Source organism: Petaurus breviceps, unplaced genomic scaffold (assembly GCF_028583685.1).
Source record: "Petaurus breviceps papuanus isolate PSGF00001 unplaced genomic scaffold, PetGlider_PUasm1.0 90702, whole genome shotgun sequence".
Classification (NCBI taxonomy): Eukaryota; Metazoa; Chordata; class Mammalia; order Diprotodontia; family Petauridae; genus Petaurus; species Petaurus breviceps.
Window position 1 is genome coordinate 5,621,415 of NW_027187317.1, and position 26,346 is coordinate 5,647,760.

General features: G+C 36.9%; 1 protein-coding gene across 4 annotated transcripts in view; it reads left to right on the plus strand.

Annotated features, from left to right (window-relative positions):
• Positions 1-26,346, plus strand: part of GPATCH2 (G-patch domain containing 2) — a 258,389-nt gene that overhangs the window by 161,074 nt on the left and 70,969 nt on the right. The window lies entirely within an intron of this gene.

Sequence of the window (26,346 nt, forward strand, 5' to 3'; positions counted from 1 at the left end):
GAAATTTCCAGCTGAAGACAACCTGGAAGGTCGACAGGAAAGGTCTGTCACACCAATCTGAGAGAACACAGTTTAGCATGGGCTGTGTGGCACAGATAGGACTGGAGAAGGCCTCAGGGAACAGAATCAGAGGCAACTGTGGTGGTTTCCAGACTTCTCAACCCAGAAACACCAAAGACAACTTAGAAGGTTGGTAGGAGAGGTCTGTGGGATCTGGGTGAAATAGGCTAATGGTCCATCCACAACCACAGGACAGCAGCAGTGGAGGCGGCGGCAGGGGTGGCTGCTTCTGGAACTCTTGGCCCACAGATGGTAGGGGGATCGAGCGGCTGATCAATGAGGGGGATCAAACAACTGATAAAAGGGGGATTGCAGAGATCTCTTTGCTGGCACTGAGGCTGAATTCTCTTGCTTTGCCCATGCTTGGATCTGGGTTGCAGTCCTGCTGTGAAAAGAAGCACTGGTGTGGAGGAACTTGTGGCAGTGGTAGAGAAGGAATTCTCCTCACAGTTCCAAGGCAGAAAAGTGTCCTTGTGGTCACTCACAGACCACAGCAGAGACCAGGAGAGCAATAAACACCTCTCCTTTGATCATGCAACCTTGGAAGAACTGAAAATTTGCAGGTCCCTAGTAGTAATTCTGAAAACAGCTATACAAAACCCTTGGGACAGTAAGCCATCCACCCTGGAAGCGGAGTCCTACCTTAACAAAGAACTAAAAAGTCAAGTAAATGGCTGGGAAAATGAGCAAACAGTGGGGAAAAAAATCAGACTATAGAATCTTACTTTGGTGACAAGGTAAATCAAAACACAACCAAAAGAAGACAACAAACTATGAATTGGTCACAGGCCATGGAAGAGCTCAAAAAGGATTTTGAATATCAAGTAAGTAGAGAAAAATGAAAGTGATGAAAAATCATGAAAATCATGAAAAACAAATCAACAACTTGCTAAAGGAGACCCCCCCAAAAAATACTGAAGAATATAACACCTTGAAAAGTAGACCAACTCAAATGACAAAAGAGGTTCAAAAAACCAAAGAGGAGAAGAATGCCTTAAAAAGCAGAATTGACCATATAGTAAAGGAGTTTCAAAAGCTTACTGAGGAAAATAATTCCTTAAAAATTAGAATGGAGCAAATGGAAGCTTATGACTCTGTGAGAAATCAAAAAATTATAAAACAAAACCGAAAGAATAAAAAAAAAAAGAAGACTGTGAAATATCTCATTGGAAAAACCATTAACCTGGCAAATAGATATAGGAGAGAAAATTTTTAAATGACCTGAAAGCCATGATCAAAAAAAAGAGCCTAGATATTCTAGAACCAGAGGGTAAAATAAAAATTGGAAGAATCTACTGATTACTTTCTGAAAGAGATCCCAAAAAGAAATCTCCAAGGAATATTGTAGCCAAATTTCAGAGTTCCTACATTAAGGAGAAAATATTGCAAATGTAGTACACTTTCTTCTGTGCCTTTTCATTGGCTGTCATTCTTGTCTGAAATCATCTTTTTAACCTTGTCTCCTGGATTCCCTGGCTTCTGTAAAGAGTCAATTCAATTCCTACCTTCTCACTTTGCCCCACCAGTGCTAGTGCCTTCCCTCTGAGACTACCTCCAATTTATCCTAGAGACATCTTTTATGTATGTAGTTTGCATATTGTATTAGAATGCAAACTCTTTGAAGGCAAGGATTTTTTCTTTGTTTTTCTTTGTCTTCCATAATTTAGTACAATATTGGGCTGCAAGTGCTTAATAGATACTTGTTGACTTGATTGATTCTTACAAATAATTATTGAGAACATCTTTTATGCAAGATTTTTTTCTAAAGAAACTCTGAGCATAATGGTAGTCCATTATTCTGGTTAAATGTCTTATAAAAAATTTAGACTAAAAATTATCAAAATAAGATATTAATTCATTTTATAAAACTTATGCCTTGAATTTAAAGAACTTTCTAGTAGAAGACTCACTTTTCAATAGCACCACTATGTATGTAAGATACAAATAGGCACAATTAGACAAAAAGTGCTAAATTCAATAGCAACTCAATTACCATTATTTCTTAATTTTGATTTGTATGGGAAAAATGCACAAGTTTCAAAGTCAAGAAAAAAATCCAGTTTCTACCCAGCCCAACATGGATTTAATCCCTTACTAAACAAAAATATTCAACTCTGTCTCTTAGGGGTACCAAACCACAGTCTTGGTTTAAAAATTTCCCTGAAGTTCCTAATTCAGTTCAGTGGGGAAAGAGTTAATCATAAAAAAATGTTGCAACTAAATAACTTTCCTACCATGGTATTAAGTTACTTTGCAATTCATCTAAACGAATACTTTTATAGAATCTGTAGCTAAAGATTTTTAAAGCCAGAGTAACAAATTCTGAGGAACCCTATTGAATAGTGCTATAATGAGATTTAGAATGTACTCTGAGTTTAACGTGTTGACATTTTCATAAAAAATATCTTACATTGTAGTCATTGTTTTGCATACAGAGTAGTAACTCACATTTTGCATAATTTGTTACAGTACTTAAAGCCCACATTTTAATATGTTGTAGTTTTTTTAAAAAGGAAAATGTTTAGTATGTAACAATGAAATAGTTATTAAATAAATGTAAAGCAGTACATAAAAAGAGTCGCCTAAATATTTTACCTTAATCCTTCTAAGGAAGTTAATTTAGTATCTGATTCCCTACTAGTGAGAAGAGCAAATTTCTTGTTAAGTTATTATAGTGTTTCACTGAGAATGCTAATGCTTTAAATATTTTAACAAGAATGAATTCAGATTTCTGGTAACATTTAGAAATCTCAAAGCAGGGTCACTTTCAAAACTTTTTTTAAATCTTTTGTTGTATACTGAGACTCAGAGTTATTTATTAATAACTTAATACCTGGAGAGTTCTTTTATTCCTTTACCCTATTTTGGATTTGTCTTGTTTCTATCAATATCATCTTAATATTTATTCCTTGAATGTAGAATGGAGAAAAATTATTTAATATTTAAAACTTCAGTATTTGAATAGATTTATGAATTCATCAGTATGCATATTTTCTCTAGTGATGCAAAGTGAAACCCTAATATATTGTTTCATTCTATGTCTTCTTTGCCTACAGTTTTCCATAAATCCTCCATAGACAATTGGCAAAACAAGGTGGAGTTCTTTGTATTACTCTTTATGTCCTGGTGAAAATGACCCACTGCTATAATGCTAATGTTTCGTTTCTGTTAGTTTTCCTCCTGTATTCATTCAAAGACATAAAAGATAGAGTGCTTCACACACACACATACACACACACAGTATAGATAATTAAATACATGTTTGTTGAACTGAATTCAGTTTATTTTTTCTCTGAGTCAAGAAGATAAGAAAAATACATAAGTAATTAAACAATAATAATAATACTAAAATATTTAAGTTTTAATTCCCTTAAAATTTATTGAATACCTGCTATGTGGTAGGTGCTAGAGATATAGAGAGAAAGATGCCAAAAATCTCTACTTTCAGGAAGCTTGTTGCTAAGGGAAGGGATAGATAGATAGATAGATAGATAGATAGATAGATAGATAGGTAGAGAGAGAGATAGACAGACAGACAGACAGACATAATCATAATAGAAAGGAAAAAGTGACAAATGCAATAGAGAAGTCTAGTCAAAATTTTATTTAAAAAAATTTAATACTCACCAGTAGATCAGAGAAGAGGAAAAAAAAATAGGAAATGCTTCATAGAGAAGGTAGGTCCTGAATTGGGACTTGAAGAAAGGGACTTCAGCAGATGGAAATATGAGTGGGGAGTCCATTAAAGCCATGAGGGACAGCATGTGCATATAAACATTGAAACCATTAAAGGTTAGATAAGAAATACTAAGTCAGTCCATTAACAATAATTTTTAAACATACAGTATATTTCAAGGCACTGTGCTACATGATGAGGATACAAAGAAAAAAAAAAACTAATTCAGTCCCCAGAGAACTTCTATTCAAAAGTGTTCTGGTTTGATGATATTGTAGAATAAGTGAAGGGAAGTAACTTTATTTGTGAGATAAAGTAGATTAGCACCATAATAGTATAAGGCAATAAGAGACATCATAAAAGAGTGCAAAATTAATTATTAAGTGATATATAAAACCATGAATTCTGTAGAACTGTAAACCAGTATATACCGTGTTTCCCCAATAATAAGACACTGTCTTATTATTTTTTTGGACAGAAAAACACCAGAGGGCTTATTTTCAGGGGAGGGTTTATTTTAATGAACATTGACAGCAATTTTAATAAACAGGTAAATGTGAACAAAAAAATGTACCTTTATTCAATAAGCAAATCACTGGGGAAGAACAGGATGACGCGCTCACTGCTGCAGCTCTGATTGGATGCAGCTCGGAGCGCGGTGTGTGTTTCATGGGGGGGGGGAACGGTGCATACAGAGGGTACCGTAATGTAGCATGTAGCGCAGGGGATCACCTTCACTACAGTAGCAATCTCAATAGGGCTTATTTTCAGGGGAGGGCTTATTTTAGAGGAATCTTACACAGTAAGGGGAGGGCTTATTTTCGGGATAGGTCTTATTATCGGGAAAACACAGTAGTATATAGACCAGTCAATATCAGTTCAACAATTTTAAATAAAATCCTGTCAACAGACTTCTGCAATTTATCCAAGAAATCATTATGGCCAAATTAGATTTAAACTAGGGATATAAAAATGGTTCAACATTAGGAAAACAATCATTATAAATAATTATATTAGATAAAAATATTCCAAGCTACATAATTATCTCAAGGGATGCAGAAAATAAAACCATCAAACAAGCCTTTGATAATGTATAACTCTCTTTTATGCTTAAAAAAACCCAACCCTACAAAATAATAGGCATAAAAAGACATATTAACATCATAAAAAGGATCTTAAAGCAAAAGACAGCATCATATGCAATGGTGATAGATTGGAAGTTTCCCAATAAATACAAGAGTAAAAATAATGCCCATTCTCTCCTCTATTCTTAGATATAGTTTGAGAAATGCAAACAGTAAGACAAGAAAGAAATTAAAGGCATAAAAATAAGCAAAGGGAAGAAATTTTTAAAATCTATTTGCTGATGACATGATCATTTTCTTAGAAAATCCTAGGAAGAGAGGATTCTGGGAAGATGGCAGAATAGATTAGAAAATTCCAAGCTCTCGGGATTTTGCCCCATGAAAGAGATACAATAGTTGCTCACAGCAAACATAGAGCTGGTAAAAATAAATACAGGTAGAAGCAGAACTGGGGTCCTACTGGAATAATCAGAGAGCTTCTGAAGAAAAATTCCAGGATGAAGTTTATTTCCTGTAAAGAGTGAACACCTCCAGGCTATGTCCTAGATCTGCTTACACAATAAGTGCCAAACCCTAGGGTTAGCTGGGTTGGAAGGTTGCCTCGGCCCCAGCAACAGGAACTTTTACCCCTGGGACAGTGAGGGGACTTGGGCCTTTGAGCCAGTGAAGATTGAAGGACTCTTTGCTGACAAGAACACCAGATCCAGCTCGCTATAAAGACATGACCAGGGGTGAAAAGGAAACAGCATATATGCCTGGTGAGTACAGAAACAGTGGAGTGGAGATGCCATTGTTTGTGGGTACTTAGAGGAGGTAGAGGTTTGGGTTTAGTTTCTAGGCCAGAGGGAAGAACTGAAGGAGGATCTGAGGCCAGAGGCACCATCTCCCATACCCCAGAACTAGGGGTGAATACAAAAATTCAGCTACTACAGATAACCAAAAACAACAACACTAAAAAATGAAGAATCAAATGAGAGGGAATCCAACCGTAGAGAGCTATTATGGGGATAGAGAAGATTGGAGTTTGTCTTCAGAGGAGGATACTGAAGTAAAGAAATCCTCTTCTATCCCAAAGAGTAATGTCAAATGGTCACCTGCCCAAAAAGAATTCACTGAAGAACTTGAAAAAGACTTTAAAAATCAAATGAGAGAGACTGAGAAAAAGCTAAAATAAGTAAATAAATAAGAACAATCCAAGAAAGACAAGAAGATTATGAAAAGAAAGTCAGCCAATTAGAAAAGAAGGTCCAGAATTTTAAGGAATAAACAACTCCTTGAAAATCAGAGTTGGGCAAGGGGAAGCCAGCAAAGTTATAAGAGACCAAAAAAGAATAAAAACAAAATATAAAGAAATGAAAAAAAATAGAGAATATAAAATATCTCATAAGAAAAACAACTTATCTGGAGAACAGATCAAGAAGAGGAACATGAGAATAATCAGAATACCTGAAAATTAAGATCAAAAAAAGAATCTTGATACAATAATATAAGAAATAATTAGGGAAAATTGTCCTGAAGCATTAGAACAGGACAGGAAAATATAAATAGGAAAAAAAAAAAGCACTGATATCCAGCTGAAGGAGATACTATGAGGAAAACCCACAGGAATGTTATAGTCAAATTCTGAAACCCCCAGCTCAAGGACAAAATATTACAAGCAACAACAACAAAAAAAATGTAAATATGGCAGTGCCAAAATTAGAATACACAAGACCAAGGGCAGAGCCAAGATAGTAGAGTATAAGCACAAACATGGCATGAGCTCCCACTCCACTCACTTCCAATACATATAAAAATAACTCTAAACAAACTTTAGAGCTACAAAACCCACAAAATGACAGAGAGCAACAAACCTCCCACTGAACGCAGCCTGGCAGGCTGACAGGAAGAGTCTATCACAGTGTGCTGGGAACTGAGCACAGCGTGGTTCTGGCCCCAGGGTAGCCCCAAACAGCAGTGGATGGAGCAGACTTCAGGAGAGTGAGTCACCAGCAGCATGCTGGTTTCCTGACTTCTCAACCCATAAATGCTAAAGACAAAGTATTGAACAAAGGGTTGAACTCTTTTGGAAGAGGTGGGGGTGGGGGGGACAAAAGAGCATGGTCCAGTCCCTGCGTACGGGGCGAGAAGCAGTGGAGGTGTGGTGGCTATGTAGCCACTGTAGCATGGCTCCTTCCAGAGTTCCTGGCCTACAGATCGTAGGGGGACCAAGCAACCATTCAGAAGGTAATTGCTCTTGCTTTAAACTACTTGGATCTGGATTGCTGTCTTGGGTGGTGGTCCTGGGGTGTGTGGCCAGTAAGCCAGAGCTTGTGGGGGACATAGAGACGGCACCCTCCTAATAGCTTCAGCATCTGGGAAAACCCCAGCAATTTGGGACAAAGCTCTCTCCATTCAGTTTCTGTTCTGCCATCTTGGCTCTGCCCCCAGCTCTCTCCATTCTGGAAGCAGAGTTCTACTGTGGAAAAGATCTCAAAAGTCATGTAATTGGCTGGCAGTATGAGCAAGCAGAGGAAACACAAACAGACCATAGAATCCTTTTTGGGGGAAAAATAGGTAAAGACATGAAGTAGGAGGAAGACAGCGAAGTCAGAACTCCTGCATCAAAAGCCTCGAAGAAAAATATGAATTGGTTACAGGCCATGGAGGAGCTCAAGAAGGATTTTAAAAATCAAGTAAGAGAAGTGGAGGAAAAATTGGGAAGGGAAATGAGAATGATGCAAGAAAATCATGAAAAGCAAGTCAATAGCCTGCTGCTAATGGAGATCCAAAAATACACTGAAGAAAATAGCACCTTAAAAAATAGATTAACTCAAATGGCAAAATAGACCCAAAAAGCCAATGAGGAGAAGAATGCCTTAAAAAGCCAAATTTGCCAGATGGAAAAGGAATTTCAAAAACTAACTGAAAAGAACAACTCCTTCAAAATTAGATTGGAGCAATTGAAAGCTAATGACTTTATGAGAAATCAAGATACTATAATACAGATCCAAAGAAATGAAAAAATAGAAGGCATTGTGAAATATCTCTTTGGAAAAACCAACGACCTGGAAAATAGATCCAGGAGAGATTATTTTAAAATTATTGGACTACCTGAAAGCCATGAGCAAGAAAAGAGCCTAAGCACCGGCTGCAGTGTCGGGATGACCTGTGGATCGAATCCAGGCTCAGACACTTAGCACCCACCCAGAAACACCTGGCCATGTAACCTTGAGCAAGTTACTTAACCCCAATTGCTTAAGGGCAGCCAGGTGTCTCAGCGAGTAAGAGCACCAGCTCCAGTGTTGGGATGACCTGGGGTTGAAATCCAGGCTGAGATATTTAGCACCACACCCAGAAAGAACTGATCTTTCAATCACTGATCACCTCTTGAAAAAGATCCCAAAACAAAACTCCAGGAATATTATAGCCAAATTCTACAGTTCCGAGATGAAGGAGAATATACTGCAAGCAGTCAGGAAGAAACAATTTGAGTATTGTGGAAGCACAATCAGGCTAACACAAGACCTAACAGTTTCTACGCTAAGGGATCAAAGGGCTTGGAATATATTCCAGAGGTCAGAGGAGCTAGGACTAAAATCAAGAATCACCTACCCAGAAAAACTGAGCATAATGCTACAGGGGAAAATATGGTCATTCAATGAAGTACAGGATTTTCAAGCATTCCTGATGAAAAAAAACCAGAGCTGAACAGAAAATTTGACTTTCAAATACTGTAAGCAAGAGAAGCATGAGAAGGTAAGCAGAAAAAAGAAATCATAAAGAAGTTATTAAAGTGGAACTATTGGGCGGCTAGGTGGTGCAGTGAATAGAGCACTGGCCCTGGAGTCAGGAGGACCTGAGTTCAAATCTGGCCTCAGATACTTAACACAAAAGCTAGCTGTGTGACCTTGAGCAAGTCACTTAACCCGAATTGCCCTCCAAAAAGAAAAAAAAACTAGAACTATTTATGCTCCTACATGGAAAAACAATAATTATAACTCATAAGACTTCTCTCAGTATGAGGATAGTTGAAGGGAATATATATGTATGTGTATATATACATACATATATGTATGTATGTATAGAGGGTGTATGTGTATATAAATACATTTATGAGTGTTGGCATATGTATGTTCATGTATACATAAACAGAGGGCACAGGATGAGTTGAATATGAAAGGATGATATCTAAAAAATAAAATTGAAGTGAGAGAGGAATTTATTGGGAGGAGAAAGGGCAAGGTAGATTGGGGTAAATTATCTCATATAAAAAAGGCAAGAAAAAACTGTTACAATGGAAGGGAACAGCAGGAAGGTGAAAGGGAATGGGACAACCTTATTCTCATTGAATGTGGCTTAAGGAGAGAATAACATACACAATCAATTGGGTATCTTACCTTACAGGAAAATAGGGGAGTAGGGGATAAGAGGGGGGTGATAGAAGGGAGGGCAGATTGAGGGAGAGGGTAGTTAGAAGCAAACATTTTTGAAAAGGGATAGGGTCAAAGGAGAAAATAGAATAAGTGGGGGGGGCAGGATAGGATGGTGGGAAATATAGTTAGTCTTTCACAATATAACTGCTATAGAAATCATTTGGGTAACTACACATGTGCAGACTATATTGAATTGCTTATCTTCTCAGTGGGGGCAGGTAAGGAGGGAAGAAGGGAAAAAATCTGGAACTCAAAATTTATAAACAAATGTTTAAAAAAATTGTTTTTTACATATAATTGGGAAATAAGATATATAAGCACTGGTATATAGAAATCTATCTTGCCCTACTAGAAAGTTATGGGGGAGATGGGGGAGGATATAAGAAAGAACAGGTTGGGGGAAGGGGTATTCAGTAGGCCTGCTAGTTTGGGGTGGGTATGGGGAAAGATGTGGAGAAAAAAATTATAACTCAAATCTTGTGGAATTGAATGTTGAAAACTAAAAAGAAATAATTTTTTTTTAAGCAATTGGGGTTAAGTAACTTGCTCAAGGTTACACGGACAGTTATTTTGTGTGGGTGCCAAGTATATGAGGCCGGAACCGATCCTGGGTCTCCCGACGCCGGGGCCGGCGCTCTTACTCACTGTGCCACCTGGCCGCCCCTTAAATAATTTTTTTTAATAAAAAAAAAGAATACACAAGACCTAGTAGTGACAACACTAAAAAGACTACAGGTCTTAGAAAAAGAACTGAGGTTCTGGCCAAAAATATCATGCCTAGCAAAGCTAAGCTTAATCTTGAATTTTTTAAAAAATGGATATTTAATGAATTGTCAGACTTTCAGGACTTTGTTTAAAAAAAAAAAAAAGGAAGAAACAAACAAACCAGAACTTAATAGAAGATTTGACATATAAAAGCCAAGAGAAATATAAGGTACATATCAAAGATTAATTACAAAGGACTTAATAAGGACAGATTGTTTACCTTTTATGTATGTAAAATGTCAGATGTATATCTTTGATTGTTATTAGTAATCAAGTAGTTCACAAAAAAGATTGGGGTAGACCTGAGTATGATATGACTTTAAAAAGTAAAACCATTTAGGAATAGTCAAGAAGTTTAATTATTTTATGCAAATGAGGTGAGAAAGGAAGAACCAATACAGAGAAATTAGATGGGAAAGAAGTCCTGTTAGTTCTGGAAACTACTTTCACCAGAAATGGGTTCTCCAGGGAACAATGCATATATATGTATGTATGTATGTATGTATATAGTATAGAGAGTATAAAAGTCTTCTAAATCCAGAAAGAAAAAAAACATTAAGAGGATAGGGAGTGGAGAGAGGACAAGAGAAGGAGCTCTAGAGGGGAGGATGAGGGAATAGGTTAAAAGAGGGGTATGAAAGGGTGTTTAGATTCATTGGAATGGGAGAATAAGGGAGGAATCTTTGATAGTGAAGAGGTGGGGTAAGTTAAGAAATAGGAAGGCAAGGTAGCATGGAGAAGTAAAGTAGAGGAGTCAGAAGGGATAGGAAATAAGAGATATACACAAATACAAAAGCAAAAATCAGAAGGAGAATTTGTTAGGGAAAGTCTATGTCTCTCTCTATATGTATTACATAGGTATACGCATGTATGCATATATCAATATATGTATATAGCTATTTCTGTATGTAAATATATCCATTCTTAATTGTAGCCTTCTGGGGTCAGGGGAAGAAATAGGGGGAAAAAAGAACAAAGTAAAAAGTGCACAGCAGAGAGAAAAAGAAAACTTACAAGGAAGCAAAGATGGACAGTTTTCAATAAAATTCATAGTGTTTATTATATAGACTTTCTTGAAATGGAAACTTATTGCTATGTATTTTGAATTGTCTCTTACAGTCAGATATATATATACATATATATACATTTCATGCTTTTTATCTTTTCTTATTTTATATTTAATTATAGGGTTTTTTTACACTGTATATTTAAAATTTTTTTAATAAAAAACAAGAAAATCTTAGGGAATCAGCTGTGATACTAATTGAGGCAATTAATAGTGTAGCAACATTTCAGACTCCAGAATAAACCCACAAAAATACTCAGCATTTCTTTGCAGCATGTTCCAAAAGACTTTGTACAGTTTTAAGCTATTAAAGCGTATCATAATAAGACTTTTAGGACAACTTGTATAATAATAACTACTCAAGATTAAATAAAGGGGAAATCCATTTCAAAATAGCTACAAAATGCATAAAACATTTGGGGAACCAGCTACCAAGACACACAAAATACTTGAGTAGATTCAACTGCAAAGCACTCTTTAAAGAAATAAAGAACAACTTACATAGTTGGAAGAATAGTGTTCATTGCTGGACCTTGCCATTGTAATAAACTGGCAATACTACCATGGTTGATTTAGAGTTTTAATGTTCTATGAATGAAACTGTCAAAAAGGATACTTGATAGAACTCAATAAAATAATAACAGTAGGGGGGAGGAGCCAAGATGGCAGAGTAGGAGAGGCAATTGCTTGAACTCTCCCCCATACCACTCCAAATACCTGTAAAAATGACTGTAATTGAATTCTAGAGCTACAGAACCCACAAAATGACAGAGAGAAACAAATCTCAACAAGACAACCTGGAAGGTGGACAGAAAGGGTATATCTCACCAAGCTGGCACAGACTGGACCTGAGCAAGCCTCAGGGGACTGAATCACTGGCAGCAGTGGCAGTTTGCAGACTTCTCAACCCACAAACACCAAAGATAGCATAGAATGGCAGTGGGAAAACTCTGGGACCTGGTTGAAAGAGGAGAGCCCCAGTGGAAGCAATGGCAAGGCTGCTTCCAGAGCTCTGGGCCCACAGATGGTAGGGAATCAAGTGACTGATACAAAACCCCTGGAGCCTGGGACAGTATACACACCTGTACCCCTTATGGAAGCAGAGTTCTACCTTGACAGAGTGTTAAAAAATCAAGTATTTGACTGAAAAGACGAGCAAGCAGCATAAAAAAAAAATAACTCAGACTATAGAATCTTACTTTGGTGAGTAAGAAGAACAAAACATAAAACCAGAAGAAGACAACAAAATCAAGGCTCTGGGGCGCTAGGTGGTGCAGTGAGTAAAGCACCGGCCCCAAAGTCAGGAGGACCCGAGTTCAGTTCTGGCCTCAGACACTTAGCACACACACACACACACACACACACAAAAACACTAGCCATGTAACCTTGGGCAAGTTACTTAACCCCAGTTGCCCTCCAAAAAGGCAAAAAAAAAAAAAAAGTCAAGGTTCTTACATCAAAAGTTTCCAGGAAAAATATGAATTGGTCACAGGTCATGGAAAAGCTCAACAAGGATTTTGGAAATCAAATAAGTGAAGTAGAAGAAAAATTGGGAAGAGAAATGAGAGTGATGTAAGAAAATCATGAAAAACTAGTCAATAGCTTGCTAAAGGAGAACCCCCCCACACACAAAATACTGAAGAAATAACACCTTAAAAAAATAGACTAAAAAAGAGGTCCAAAAAGCCAATGAGGAAAATGCCTTAAAGAGCAGAATTGGTCAAATGGAAAAGAAGGTCCAAAGGCTCACTGAAGAAAATAATTCTTTAAAAATTAGAAGGGAGCAAATGGAAGCTAATGACTTTATGAGAAACCAAGAAATTATAAAACAGAACTAAGAGAATTTTTTAAAAAGATAATGTGAAAGGGCGGCCAGGTAGCACAGCGAGTAAGAGCACCGGCTCCAGTGTTGAGAAGACCTGAAGATCGAATCCCAGGCTCAGACACTTAGCACCCACCCAGAAACACCTGGCCATGTAACCTTGAGCAAGTTACTTAACTCCAATTGCTTAGGGGCGGCCAGGTGGCTCAGCGAGTAAGAGCACTGGCTCCAGTGTCAGGATGACCTGGATCAAATCTGGGCTCAGATACTCAGCACCACACCCAGAAATAACTGGCCATGTAACCTTGAGCAAGTTACTTAACCCCGATTGCTTTAAAAAAAAAAAAGATAATGTGAAATATCTCATTGGAAAAACCACTGACCTGGAAAATAGAGCCAGAAAAGATAATTTAAAAATTATTGGACCACCTGAAAGCCATGATCAAAAAAAGAACCTAGACATCATCTTCCAAGAAATTATTAAGGAAAACTGTCCTGATTTTCTAGAACCAGAGGGTAAAATAGAAATGGAAAGAATCCACAGATCGCCTCTTGAAAGAGATCCCAAAAGGAAAACTCCTTAGGAATATTGTAGCAAAATTCTACAATTCTCAGGTCAAGGAGAAAATATTGCAAGAAGCCAGAAAGAAACAATTTGACTATTGTTGAAATATCAGAACACAAAATCTAACAGTTTCTATATTATGGGATCGAAGGGTTTGGAATATGATATTCCTGAGGTCAGAGGAGCTAGGATTAAAACCAAGAATCACCTGCCTAGCAAAACTAAGTATAATACTTCAGGGGGGGAATGCATATTCAATGAAATGATTACGTTTAAGCATTCTTGATGGGCAGACCAGAGCTGAATAGAAAATTTGACTTTCAAATACAAGATTCAAGAGAAGCATGAAAAGGGAAACAGGAAAGAGAAATAATAAGGGACTTATTAAAGTTGGACTGTTTACATTACTACATGAAAAGATATTTGTAACTCATGAGACCTTTCTCTGTATTAGGGTAGTTGGAGGAGATAGAGAGAGATAGAGAGAGAGAGAGAGAGAGAGAGAGAGAGAGAGAGAGAGAGAGAGATGGATGGATGACACAGGGAGAGTTGAATATTAAGGGATAATGATATATATAAAATAAAATTAAGGGTTGAGAAAGGAATATATTGGGAGAAGGTGAAATGGAGAGATAGAATAGGGTAAATTATCTCACATAAAAGAGGCAAGAAAAAGGTTTCACAATGGAGGGAATAGGGGAGGGAGGTGAGAGGGAAAGAGTGAACCTTACTCTCATGGGATTTGGCTTAAAGAGAGAATAATTTACTCATTCAATTGGGTATCTTACCCTACAGGAAAGTAAGGCGGAAAGGGATAAGGGGGCAGGGGGATGATAGAACGCAGGGAAGATTGGGGCAGGTGGTAGTCAGAAGCAAACACTTTTGAAAAGAGACAAGGTCAAAGGAGAAAATAGACTAAGTGGGAGGGGAGATAGGATAGAGGGAAATATAGTTAGTCTTTCACATCATGACCATTATGGAAGTGTTTTGCATAACTACACATGTATCACCTATATTGAATTGTTTGCCTTCTCAACGAGGGTGGATGGGGAGGGGAAAAGGGAGAGAATTTGGAACTCAAAGTTTTAAAAATAAATGTAAGAATTGTTTTTACATGCAGTTGTGAAGTAAGATATACAGGCAAGGAGGTATAGAAATCTATCTTGCCCTACAAGAAAGTAAGGAGGAAGGAGTTAATGGGGGGAGGCTGTGATAGAAGGGAGGGTAGATTGGAGGAAGGGGTTATCAGAATGCATACCATCTCAGGGTAGGGGGGAGGGGAGCGATGGGGAGAATATTTGGAACTCAAAATCTTTTGGAAATGAATGTTGAAAAATAAAAATAAATTAATTATTTTTTTTCAAAAATCAAACAATTATTCATTGGGAGGAAAAAAGAAAGCTCTAGAATACCAAGGTGTTGTGGTTTAAACACAGGGCACTAAAAACTGTTGTGGTGGGGCTCTACCCACCCAAAAACTGTTGGAGTTTTATAATGTGTTGTGGTGGAACCATCTCAAAGATTTCAGAGTCCCACCATCTCTTAATCTAAGTATAAACATTTATTGAGATTGACGCCTCTCATGAAGCAGGTTAAATTCCAAAAGGAACCAGCAACTTTAGAGAAAGCAAGATGAATTTTTAAAGGATAAAGATTCAATTACATAACAGAAATTTACATAGAATAGAGGCATATCATTAATATTAAAAAGGTGGGAGGAGTTTGTTAAGGGATTAGGTAATGGAGGAGGGATCCCATCTGTGGTTCAGTGGTTAAACATTCTGGTCATTCTGCCCTCTAGTTGGCCAGCTATTGTGGTCCTGTCTGGTCAAGATAGATAGTTAGGTATTGTGCTCCTTTCTTGGCCTAGATGCATCATGTGATTGTGATTGAATACAAGAACATACCTGTTTCTGTGGGAATGGGTCTGGGGGCAGTGACTAGGTAGAGGCAGTGGCTGGGATCCCATCACATGAACACAACTGCCGTTTCTGTAGAAGCTAAGAGTTCAGGGACACACCTTTTGTTCTAGTAAGCATTGAGGCATATATGAAGAAATTAGGAGATTGGCCAGGGGCAGGGGGGAGATAGGTAGGTACAGTGGGGCTGCTGTCCAGTGGGGCTGGGTCCATAATGAAGTTAGAATATTGGGACTGGGGGCAGCTTTATTAGGATTCCATCATTCCTCCCTCAAAGAGCTGGGACCCAAATTCATTTGGGAGAAGGAACAAAGATCTCTTTCCCTAGCTTCTTCAGGCAGAAAAGGGGATTAGAGCTGTCCATGTCTCAGTGGGTCCCGAGGAGGAGGTTGACTGGAACTCAGCATAGATCACATCCAGGGGATGATGAGTGAGAATAGCCTGGCATCCACTGTTTGCTGCCAACTGTAGGTGAATTGGCCTGTAATCTGAGAGACAAGGCCAATATCTGACAGGCAAGTTCAATATGCAGGGCCCAAAATATAAGAAGAAAGATATATATAGCCACCAAGTACCCTTTTACTAAATTATTTAGGTTGTAGAAAGGAATATAATTTTAGGCTGACTAGCTCAGATCTGACATGCATTTTAGTAGCTCAGATGTATCCCAGTCCTTAGTCTATGGGATAATGATTGACATTGTGTTTGTACCTTTGTCTTACAAACTTCTTTTCTCTTTCTCTAATTGTTCTCATATCATTCAGAAAAAAATGTTCTATTCTGGGGTTTTAACACTTCACTTTAGTATGCAGGCAGGCAGATAACAAACCTGTGTATTAATTTACCCAATTGTTTGGGATATTAAATGACTATACATTCAGATTGAAAACAGCAAAATTTCACATACCTGCATTGTATTAATATCTTTTACCTATCATTTGCTCTAATTAGAGAAATTGGTCATAAAAGGAAAAAGCAGAGACATGCCAGACATAACAGGATAAAACATCCTTAGCTTCATTTGAATTCAGATAAGAGTCACTTTAATTTCATCTCACAGCCACACTCAGAAATAGCCAAGTGAAAAGCATTCCTTTTGAAAGGAAGACAATAGGGAAACTGAGTCAGCAAGCTCCCATTTTTAGATTGAGGCTAAAATTGTCCTCTCGGCTTTTCCCAGAAGCAAACCTTCCCCTGTAGCAGGATTCCCTCTGAGTAGATGGTAGCATTTCTCTCAGATACTGACTTAAAGCAGACAACTATATCTAAATTCAAATTCAAAATAAACTAGTTGTAGTCTCAACATTTTTTGCCTCAAATTGCAAGTCTCACCAATCACAGTTTAGAGCTAGATATAATTGTTTTTACTTGTATGGAGTTTTAATAAGCAATAAAAATTTACAACTTAAATATATAAGAGATTTCATTTCTCAGTAAACCAAGTTCATTGTTTAGGAACTCCATTACCTAAACAAGCTCTTTTATTTTTTCCAGGGCTGATGTCGTTGCCCACCAGATAGTCTCTTGGGATCTGGAAAGTTTTCAAATGAGGAGAAATTGATAGGGACCCCAAAGAAGGGGGAGGGAGCTTATCTGCCTCTCCACCCTATGATATTCTTACTCTGGACTGATGAAAACCACATACTTTATATGTGGCACATCCCCGATTTTCAATACTGATTTTTCTTTTTCCTTGCAAGGATGTCTTTCAGGGTTCCCATATTTTATTTTTAGGATCCCAGTATATACATACCCAGTATATGTAGCTGGTACATGATGACTCTGGTCACTCCCTATAGCCCTACGCGGAAGGCAACCTTGGCCGCCTTCCTAAGGAAGGGGAGTAGGGAGTGTCTACCCTCTCTAACCTTAGAATTACTGTGGGATCAGTTTTAGGTTTTAACATTGTAACAATAATCCCAAATAACTTAGTTAACAATTTTACAATTTTTATAAGTGAGAGCCAACTTGTTTTAGCTTTAAATCAGGATTAACAGGACTTAATAAAATAACATAACTGCTTTTAAACAATTTTTTTCACTGTCTTTTAGTTTCAACTAAATTCAGATTTAAAATTCCTTTGTCTAACACCGTTTCTGGTTCACAACGGTCACTCAAATTTTACAATATTACATGATTTTACTACAATAGCACAAAGAGTAAGATGACATTAATTGTATTTCCAAATCACATATAAAAATTATTGATAGAAGATTGGGCTTACAAAGTGTAGAGGTTGGTTGACTTCTGACCTCATTTTCCTCCTCCCCTTTTCTCATCTCCCCACAGTTGCAGAGCCTGGTTGTGGGGGTGGTCGATTTGGGAAGGAAGGAGAAAGAGGGCACCACTCTTTGTGTGGGAGAGATTCAGGATGGCATAGTTCCAGGAGGTTGTAGAGTCTAGCAGCTGAATTAAATGTCTAGGGGCCATTGAGGAGGGGGGCGGGGTTGGTGAATAAGGAGGAGGGTCCTGAGGAACCCACTAGCTTCCTGATAGGGGTTGCTTGGCTTCAAGGAACTTAAAGCAGAAACTACAGGTCCTGGTGGTATGGGAGCAAGGACTTGGGATTTTGAGGAAGAGGTTCATCTGCTTACCTAGAGGAAAGGGTTTCAGGGTTCCTAGAGGCCTAGGGCTGTTGCAAATGGAGTCCCAGTGTAGCTGCCATGCCTCCCCCTTGTTCCTTCCACTAGGTAGGAGAGGTTAACTCAAATTCTCTACCATCCTTCTAACTTTTCACTGCAGCCTTAGATCAGTCAGAGTCAAGATGACAGGGTGAAGGATCTTAATGGTTCTAACTTTTCACTGTATCCTTAACTCAGTCACAGCCAGAATGACAGGGAGAAGGCACTGTAGCCCTAGCCTAGGAAGAATCAGGGCCACTAGGAATGGAATCTTAGTGGTTCTTACTTTTCATTGTGGCCCAGTCTGGTCAGAGCTGGGCCACAATGAGAAGGCACCATAGCCCTAGCCTCGTCAGAGGTAGGACTACAGGGAGGGGAATGTTAGTGGGCTGGGTTTTTTTTTAACCTTTTGCTCAAGTAAACTTCACTTCTGTGTCCACTCCTTAAAAAATGTCTTTAAAAGTGAAAACTTTGAACCTTCCAGTCAAGGTGAGTGGGACTCTGGAAAAGATCCAGTGGTACCTAGCAATTTAAAAAGACAGAAAAAGAACAAATTAAAAATCCCCAATTAATTACTAAATTGGAAATTCTGAAAATCAAAGGAGAGATTAATAAAAGTGAAAGTAAGGAAACCATTCAACTAATAAATAAAATCAAGAGCTGCTTTTGTTTGAAAAAAATAAAATAGATAAATATATATAAATAAATAAAAATAAGTTGATTAATTTCACTTTTTCACAAAGAAATTATCTGAATTACAGGTATCAAAAATGAAAATGGTTACTTCAACACCAGTGAAGAGGAAATTAAAGAAATAATTAGGAGCTATTTTGCTCAATTTTATGCCAATAAATTTGACAATCTAAGTGAAATGGATGAATATTTACAAAAAAATATAAATTGTTCACATTAATTAAAGAGGAAATAGAATAGCCTCATTTTAGAAAAAGAAATTAAACAAGCAATCTAGGAACTCCCTAAGGAAAAAAAATATTCAGGGATAAATGGATTTACAAGTGAATTCTACCAAACATTTAAAAAACAATTCTAATACTATATATAAACTATTTGGGAAAATAGAGGAAGAAGGAGTCCTACCAAATGGAAAACCATAAACAATCATTATCTGTAATGGAGATAAGCTAGAAGCCCTCCCAGTATTTTCTGGGGTGAAAGAAGGATGTTCATTATCACCACTATTATTTAGTATAGTACTAGTTAACTTTAGTGATAAAAGAAGAAAAAGAAATTTAGGGAATTAGAATAGGCAATGAGGAAACAAAATTATCACTCTTTGCTAATGATAATGATGGTATGCTTAGATAATCCTAAAGGATCAACTAAAAACTAGTTGAAATGATTAACAACTTTAGCAAAGTTACAGGATATAAAATAAACTCACATAAATTGTCAGCATTTCTTTATATAACCAAGAAAGCCCAGCAAGAGATAGAGAAATTTCATTTAAAATAACTGCAGAAAATATAAAATATGTGTCAGTCTTCCCGTCAAGACAAACCCAGGAGGGATATCAACACAATTGCATAGCACTTTTCACATGAATAAAGTGTGAATACAAGCCATTCCCCAAATGATAAATGGCCAAAGGATATGAACAGTCAGTTTTCAGGTGAAGAAATCAGTTATGTATAGATATGTGAAAAATGCTCTAAATCACTATTGATTAGAGATATGCAAATTAAAATAACTGAAGTAGCAGCTCAGACTTATCAGATTACCTAATATGAGAAAAGGAAAATGATAAATGTTGGTGGGGTTGTGGGAAAATTTAGACACCTCACTGTTGGTGGAGTTGTGAACTAATCCAACCATTCTGGAGAACAGTTTGTAACTTTGCCCAAAGGGCAATCAAACTGTATACCCTTTGATGCAACAATATTGCTACTAGGTCTGTATCCCAAAGATATCATATAAATGGAAAAAGACTTCCATGTACCACAAGAATATTTATAGCAGCTTTTTTTGTGATGCCTAAGAATTGGAAATCAAAGAGATGCCCATAAATGACTGAATAAGTTGTGGTACATGAATGTAATGAAATACTGTTGTGCTATGAGAAATGACAAGCAAGTGAATTTCATAAAACCCTAGAAAGACTTACATGAACTAATGCAATGTGAAGTGAACAGAACCAGGAGAACATTGTACATGATAACAGCAACATTGTATGGTAATCAGCTATGATTGACTTAGCTCTTATTGGCAATACTGTCATCCTACATACTTCCAAAAGACTCATGATGGAAAATGTTATCCGTATCCCGAGAAAGAACTGGTGGGCTCTGAATGCCAATTGAAGCATACTATTTTCACTTTTGTTATTATTTCCTTACTTATTTTTCTTTTCTTCTCTTTCTTTCACAGGATGATTAATATGGAAATAGTGTTTTACATAATTGTACATATATAACCTATATCAAATTGCTTACTGTCTTAAGGAAGGGGAGGGAAAGAAAAAGAAAATTTGGAATTCAAAATTTTATAAAATGTCAATGTTAATAAAATAATAAAATGGGAATGAAATGAGGGGAAATATATAATAAGAATTCTTGGGAAAATATGTAGCATTCTACAAAATTTGACCATAGACTCACATCTTATGCACAATAAAGTCAAAATGGATACATTTCATTTATATTAAAGATCATACTATAAAAAAATTAGAAGTGAAAATTATATAAATTTTGCTGTAGGAGAGGTATTCTTGTTAGATAGATAGATAGATAGATAGATAGATAGATAGATAGATAGATAGATAGATAGATAGATAGATAGATAGATAGATATGGGGTATAGGGAGAGATGAGAAAGAGACACACACACGTAAATAGAAGGCCAAAAACTATCTCCCAGTAAATAATTGGTTGAAGGATATGAACAAATGATTCTCAAAAGAATTGCAGTCTAATAACAGCCATATAAAAAAATGCTTCAAATCACTAATAATTAGAAGATAGTAAAATAAGCCTGAAGTTTCTCCTCTTTGTTTCAGGAATTACAGAGAGAGAAACACAATAATACATTGTCTATGGAGCTGAACATTTATACAATCATTTTGGAAAGCAATTTGTAATTTATGAAAAAAAATGACTGAAATGTCCATAACCGATGACTCAGAAATTTCACTACTAAGCATATACCCTCAGGAAGGTCTTTGATATGAAGAAAGATCCCATATATACCAAAATATTTATAGTAACTTTTTCCTTCCTGGAAGCACAGAAACAAAGTGGATATCCATCAATTGTGGAGTGTCTAAGCAAATTATGATAGAGTAGCAGAATATTACTTATAAGAAGTAATAAACAAGATAAATACAGAGAAGCATGAAAAGATCCTTATGAACTGATACAAAATGAAATAATCAAAACCAAGAAATCAAAATGTACCACATTTCTGTGACAGTTTAAGTGGAAAGGAGAATGCACACAAATTACAAAGAACAAGAATGGTTCTTAAAAAAATAATATGAGAGAATACTTTTCCTCACTCCTTTGTAGTAGTGGGAGGGTCCACAGGCAAGGAACACTGCATGTATTTTAAACCTTTTTTATGTGCAGTTCTTTTTCCTGCATTTTTTCCCTCATTTTCTTTTTTTCTTTAAAAAAAATCTTATATGATAGGTGAGGGAAGGAGAAAGAATACTAGGGAATTTAGGTGATGTGAAAACAAAAGGTATCAATAAGTAATTTGTTTTAAAAATAAAAGATAAGTAATCAAACTTGTGAGAATGGTGTTAGGAAAGCTAAAGCCCAGAATAAACTGCTTAGGAATATCATAAAGGACCAAAAGGGGGGTGGGGGATGGCACAGGCAGGGGTGCTGTTCGTTGGTTGTTGTGGAGTGAAGGGACAACCTATTTTTTGTCAGTTAAAAATTAATAACTGACGCATATAAAACTTTAAGATTTGTTTCTTCTATTTCCTTTTCATTGTTTCTCACAACTCCCTTTGAGGGCAGAGACATTGTAGTGTAGTTGAAAGAGTGCTACATTTAAAATCACTTTGACACCCAGCTCAAATTACACCAAACTTCATTTCCTTCTTCAGAAATGGTACCAGCAAGGCATGTAGCAATGTTTCACAGTATCTTCATAATCAAAGTAGGAGATGTGAGAGATAGGATTCTTTATATTTGAAATTATAAATATCCAAAGAGTGTTTTAATAGGCCTCCTAGAGAGAGGTTTCTGGTGGCAAGGAAGCATCTAACACAGTCTCTTGCATTTAGTAGGTTCTCAGTACATATTTTTAAAATTTTTTTAAGCAATTGGGGTTAAGCCCAAGGTTACACAGTCAGTGTTTTTTGTGTGGGTGTTAAGTATCTGAGGACAGAACTAATCCTGGGTCCTCCCGACTCTGGGACCAGCGCTCTTACTCACTGCACTGCCTAGCTGCCACTATATTTTTAAATTTTTAATTGAATTTTATTTTTTAAAATGAAGATGCACCTTCTTTCCATCCCACTTCCTCATAACCCTACTTGAGAAAGCAAGAAAAACAAAATCCCCTATTACAAATATGTTAATATATGTTTGTGGAATCGACCAAACTCTGCCCTTGATTGTGTTCTTTGCAAGGTTTTAATCAAAGACTGGATATGCTTATCAAATTTCCAAATGACATGAAGCTTGTAGAGAAAGATAATTCATTGCATAAAAGAGTTGGAACCCAAAAATATCTCAACAAATGAAAAAGTAGCCTGAATCCAGCAAGATTGAATTTAATAGGATAAATCTAAAATCCCTCACTAAGGTTAAATTTTTTAATCAAATTAAACAGGTATAGTATAGGACAATTTTGACTTGGCAACACTTCATGGCAGATTTCTGGGGATTATTGTTAGCTATGTCTTATTTTAAGCAGTAGTATAATGGTTCAATTTAATATACAAACATTTATTAAATACCTGCTATTTACAAGGCACCATTCTAGGTACTTGATACAAGGATAAGAACAGGAAAAGAAGAACAAAGAAAAGAAAGAAAGAAAAAACCCTTGCCTTCAAAGGACTTACAGTCCACTTTTCAAACTGCCAGGGAGGGAGGAAGAGGAGAGAGGGAGAGAGACAGACAGACAGAGAGTGAGAGGAAGGAAGGGAGGAAAGAAGGAAGGAAGGGCCAGCCGGCCGGCCAAGTATATACTCTTTAAATTCAGGGTCAGGACTTAGTAAGATTGAGATATGCAGTTACTGCCTCAAATTCCCACCTCCAAAAACAAATTTAAAAACCTGAATAATAGCATTTAGGCAATTTGTAAAAGAACAAAAACCTTTTATGGTATGATCTACAATCGATCTTTGTTTAGAATATCCTTGACTAAGGTCTAGAGGCCTCATCAACCACTTAAGGCCACTGTTATGGGCAAAACTCTTGGTCCTCACCTCACCTAGCAAATTAAGGTTAACATAGCATAAATTTACTGTTCATAACAAAAGAAGTACCCACTATACCCTGGTTTGACCAGACCACATCTCTTGTATGGTAGGCAGAATTAGTGTTTTAGAATTTAGTGTTATTAGATGCTAACAAAGTATAAATGTTCAGATTAGGCTAAGCAGAAAAATGAGGTAACATAAAACTGTTATATTCAGTTATAGTCAACCTTTAGTGCCTGCCATGTACAAAGCACTGTGCTAAGAGTATAGAAAACAGAAAGCTAAGTAAGGTATTCTCCCTCCCTTCATAGAATTTACAATCTAATAGCAAGGATACACTAAATAAATGACTAACATAAAATGGAACATGAGCATAAGAGATACAATATATAATTTAAGGTCTGAGAGGAAAATCATGGAAGCAAAAATTCTCAGAGATGATTTAGTCCAGTCCCTCAAATTTTATAAGTCCAAATATAATACTCTTCATCATCTCGAGGTTCTTTAATTACTTTGCCTTGATCCTTCAGCTTCTGTAGTGGCCACCAAGACCTACCTCTCTTCTTTTCCATGCAGTATATCTTTTTCTGAGCTTGCTGTCATCCATTCCCTGTACTTTCCTCTTGTGCACTTTTGATACTGCCTGTGTGACCTTGGACAAATCACTTAACTGCTCTGAGCCTCAGTTTCCTCATCTAAAGGGATTAGAAGAAGATGGCCACTGAGATACCTTCAGGCTCTAGATCCACCAGTGAATCAGTAAACATTAACAAGTGCCTGCTATGTGGCTGTCACTGTGTTAAATACTGGGGATACAAAAATAGGCAAAGGACAGTCCCTGCCCTCAAGTTGCTTACAATCTCCTGGAGGCAACATGCAAATAAATATTTACAAAGCAAGCCATATACAAGATAAGTGGGAAATAATTAACAAAGGGAAGATTTCCTGTAAAAGTTGGGATTTTAGTTGGGACTTAAAGAAGCCAGAGAAATCAGTAAGCAGAGTTGAGGAGAGAGACCATTCCAGGCATTAGGAATAACAAAAAGAATGTCTGGAACCTAGAGATAGAATGTCTTGTTCTTGGAACAGCCAAGAAAAGTTAGTATCACTACATTGAAGAGTATGTGAGAGGGAGTGAAGTATATGAAGACTGGAAAGGTAAGAGGGGGCTAGGTTAAGAAGGGCTTTGAATATCAAACAGCATTTTGTACTTGCTCCTTAAGGTAATAGAAAGCCAATAGAGTTTCTTGAGTAAGGGGTGACATGATCAGATCTTTATTTTGGGAAAATCCCTTTAGTGGCTTAATGGAGGATGTATTGGAGTGGGGAGCAACTTGAGGCAGGCCTACCCCCCAACAGACAGTTGGAATAATCAAGGCATGAGGTGATAAGGGCTTGTACCAGAGTGGTGACAGTGTCAGGAGAGAAGGGGATATGTACATATTTCCTAAAATTGCTGCTTTTGTGAAAAGTCATTTTTTAGGCTAATCTACTTAGTATTTAGTGTATTTTATTCAACATCTATTTTTAAATCTTTGTCCAAATATTTGGGGAAAAAATTATTTCAGCAGAAAAAATATATAATTTAAACAATATTATAGATTTTGCAAGACATACTATGGGAGGATTGAGTTAAGAATATTAAGTGTGTTTTCTTGTCCTGTTGCCTAGATTACTTGAATTCACAGGAAATACTATCCATTTCTACCACCTACGGTATTACACTGTGGTTGGAAAACAAAAGGGAATTAGATTCAATTTTCTTATAGAGGTTTAAGTTAATTTTCTCCTCATGATTAGCAAAAATAAAAAAGTCCTTTTCAACTTTGTATAAATCCCAAATATTTACTGTGGTAGAAGGGATACTGGACTAGAAATCAATAAAATCATGATGCCAGTGACTCATACCCTTTTTCCTATCATGTTGAGCAATGATGTCAAATTCAAAAGAAATAAGGACCACAAATCCATATGTAAGCATCCCTGCAGGCCACATATTGATTTAGTTTTAAAACATAATGTTATATATGTTTTATTGTATTTTTATTTATATTGTTAAATATTTCCCAGTTACATTTTAATCTAGTTCAGGCAACATCTCTGCTGTAGAGGAACTAGGTAATGGGCTGATACTAAGAAGTAGTGCTAATGCTAACCAGTTTAGACCATTCACCTCTAGAACTTAACCTTTGCATACCCACATAGTACCTCCAATGAGCTCCCAGTCTGACTGAGAGATATAGCTGCTTCTGAAATGCTCATATTGAAGGTTCCTAGCTGGGTAAGTAGTTCTTTAGGAAAACTGAATTTTCCATAACTAATGGCAGTCCTTTTAAAACCAGAAGATTTTAGCTCAGGGCCAGAGTTCAGTGACCAGCCCTGATTTCTGTAGAGCTTGTTAGTATTCTTTGTATAGAAAGAACCCACATAGAAATTTTCCTTTCTGCCCTGTCCAGTTATTAGCTCCAGGTCCTTGACTCAGTCCTAATCTTCCCGTGCTAGACAAAACAACCCACTTAGATCAGTTTACCTAGTGTCAATATCATCATGAGCATACCCTATGACTAGTCCTTCTTACTACTTCAAGATAGCTTTTAACTCCATCATTGATGACACTTCTGCCTCCCAAATATAGGCTATTGTGTTTTAGTCACCCATAATGGATTCAAAGGTGCTGGAGTTTCAAACGGGGCCATTTGAAGGAGACCAATGCTTCCCCTTAAAGACCTATTTTCAGATTGCATGGTCCTATGAACATCACCTCCAAGAAGTACAGAGTTTGGAGTCAAGTTACCTGGATTCAGGCTACCTGTATGATCTTGAAAGTCACTTAACTTCTCTGGGCTCATGTTCCTCACCTCTGAAGTGTCAGGATTAGACTAGAAGTCCTTCTAACTCTTCATCTATGAGCCACAAATCCAATGACCATATTCACAGACCATAGTACTAACCCACAG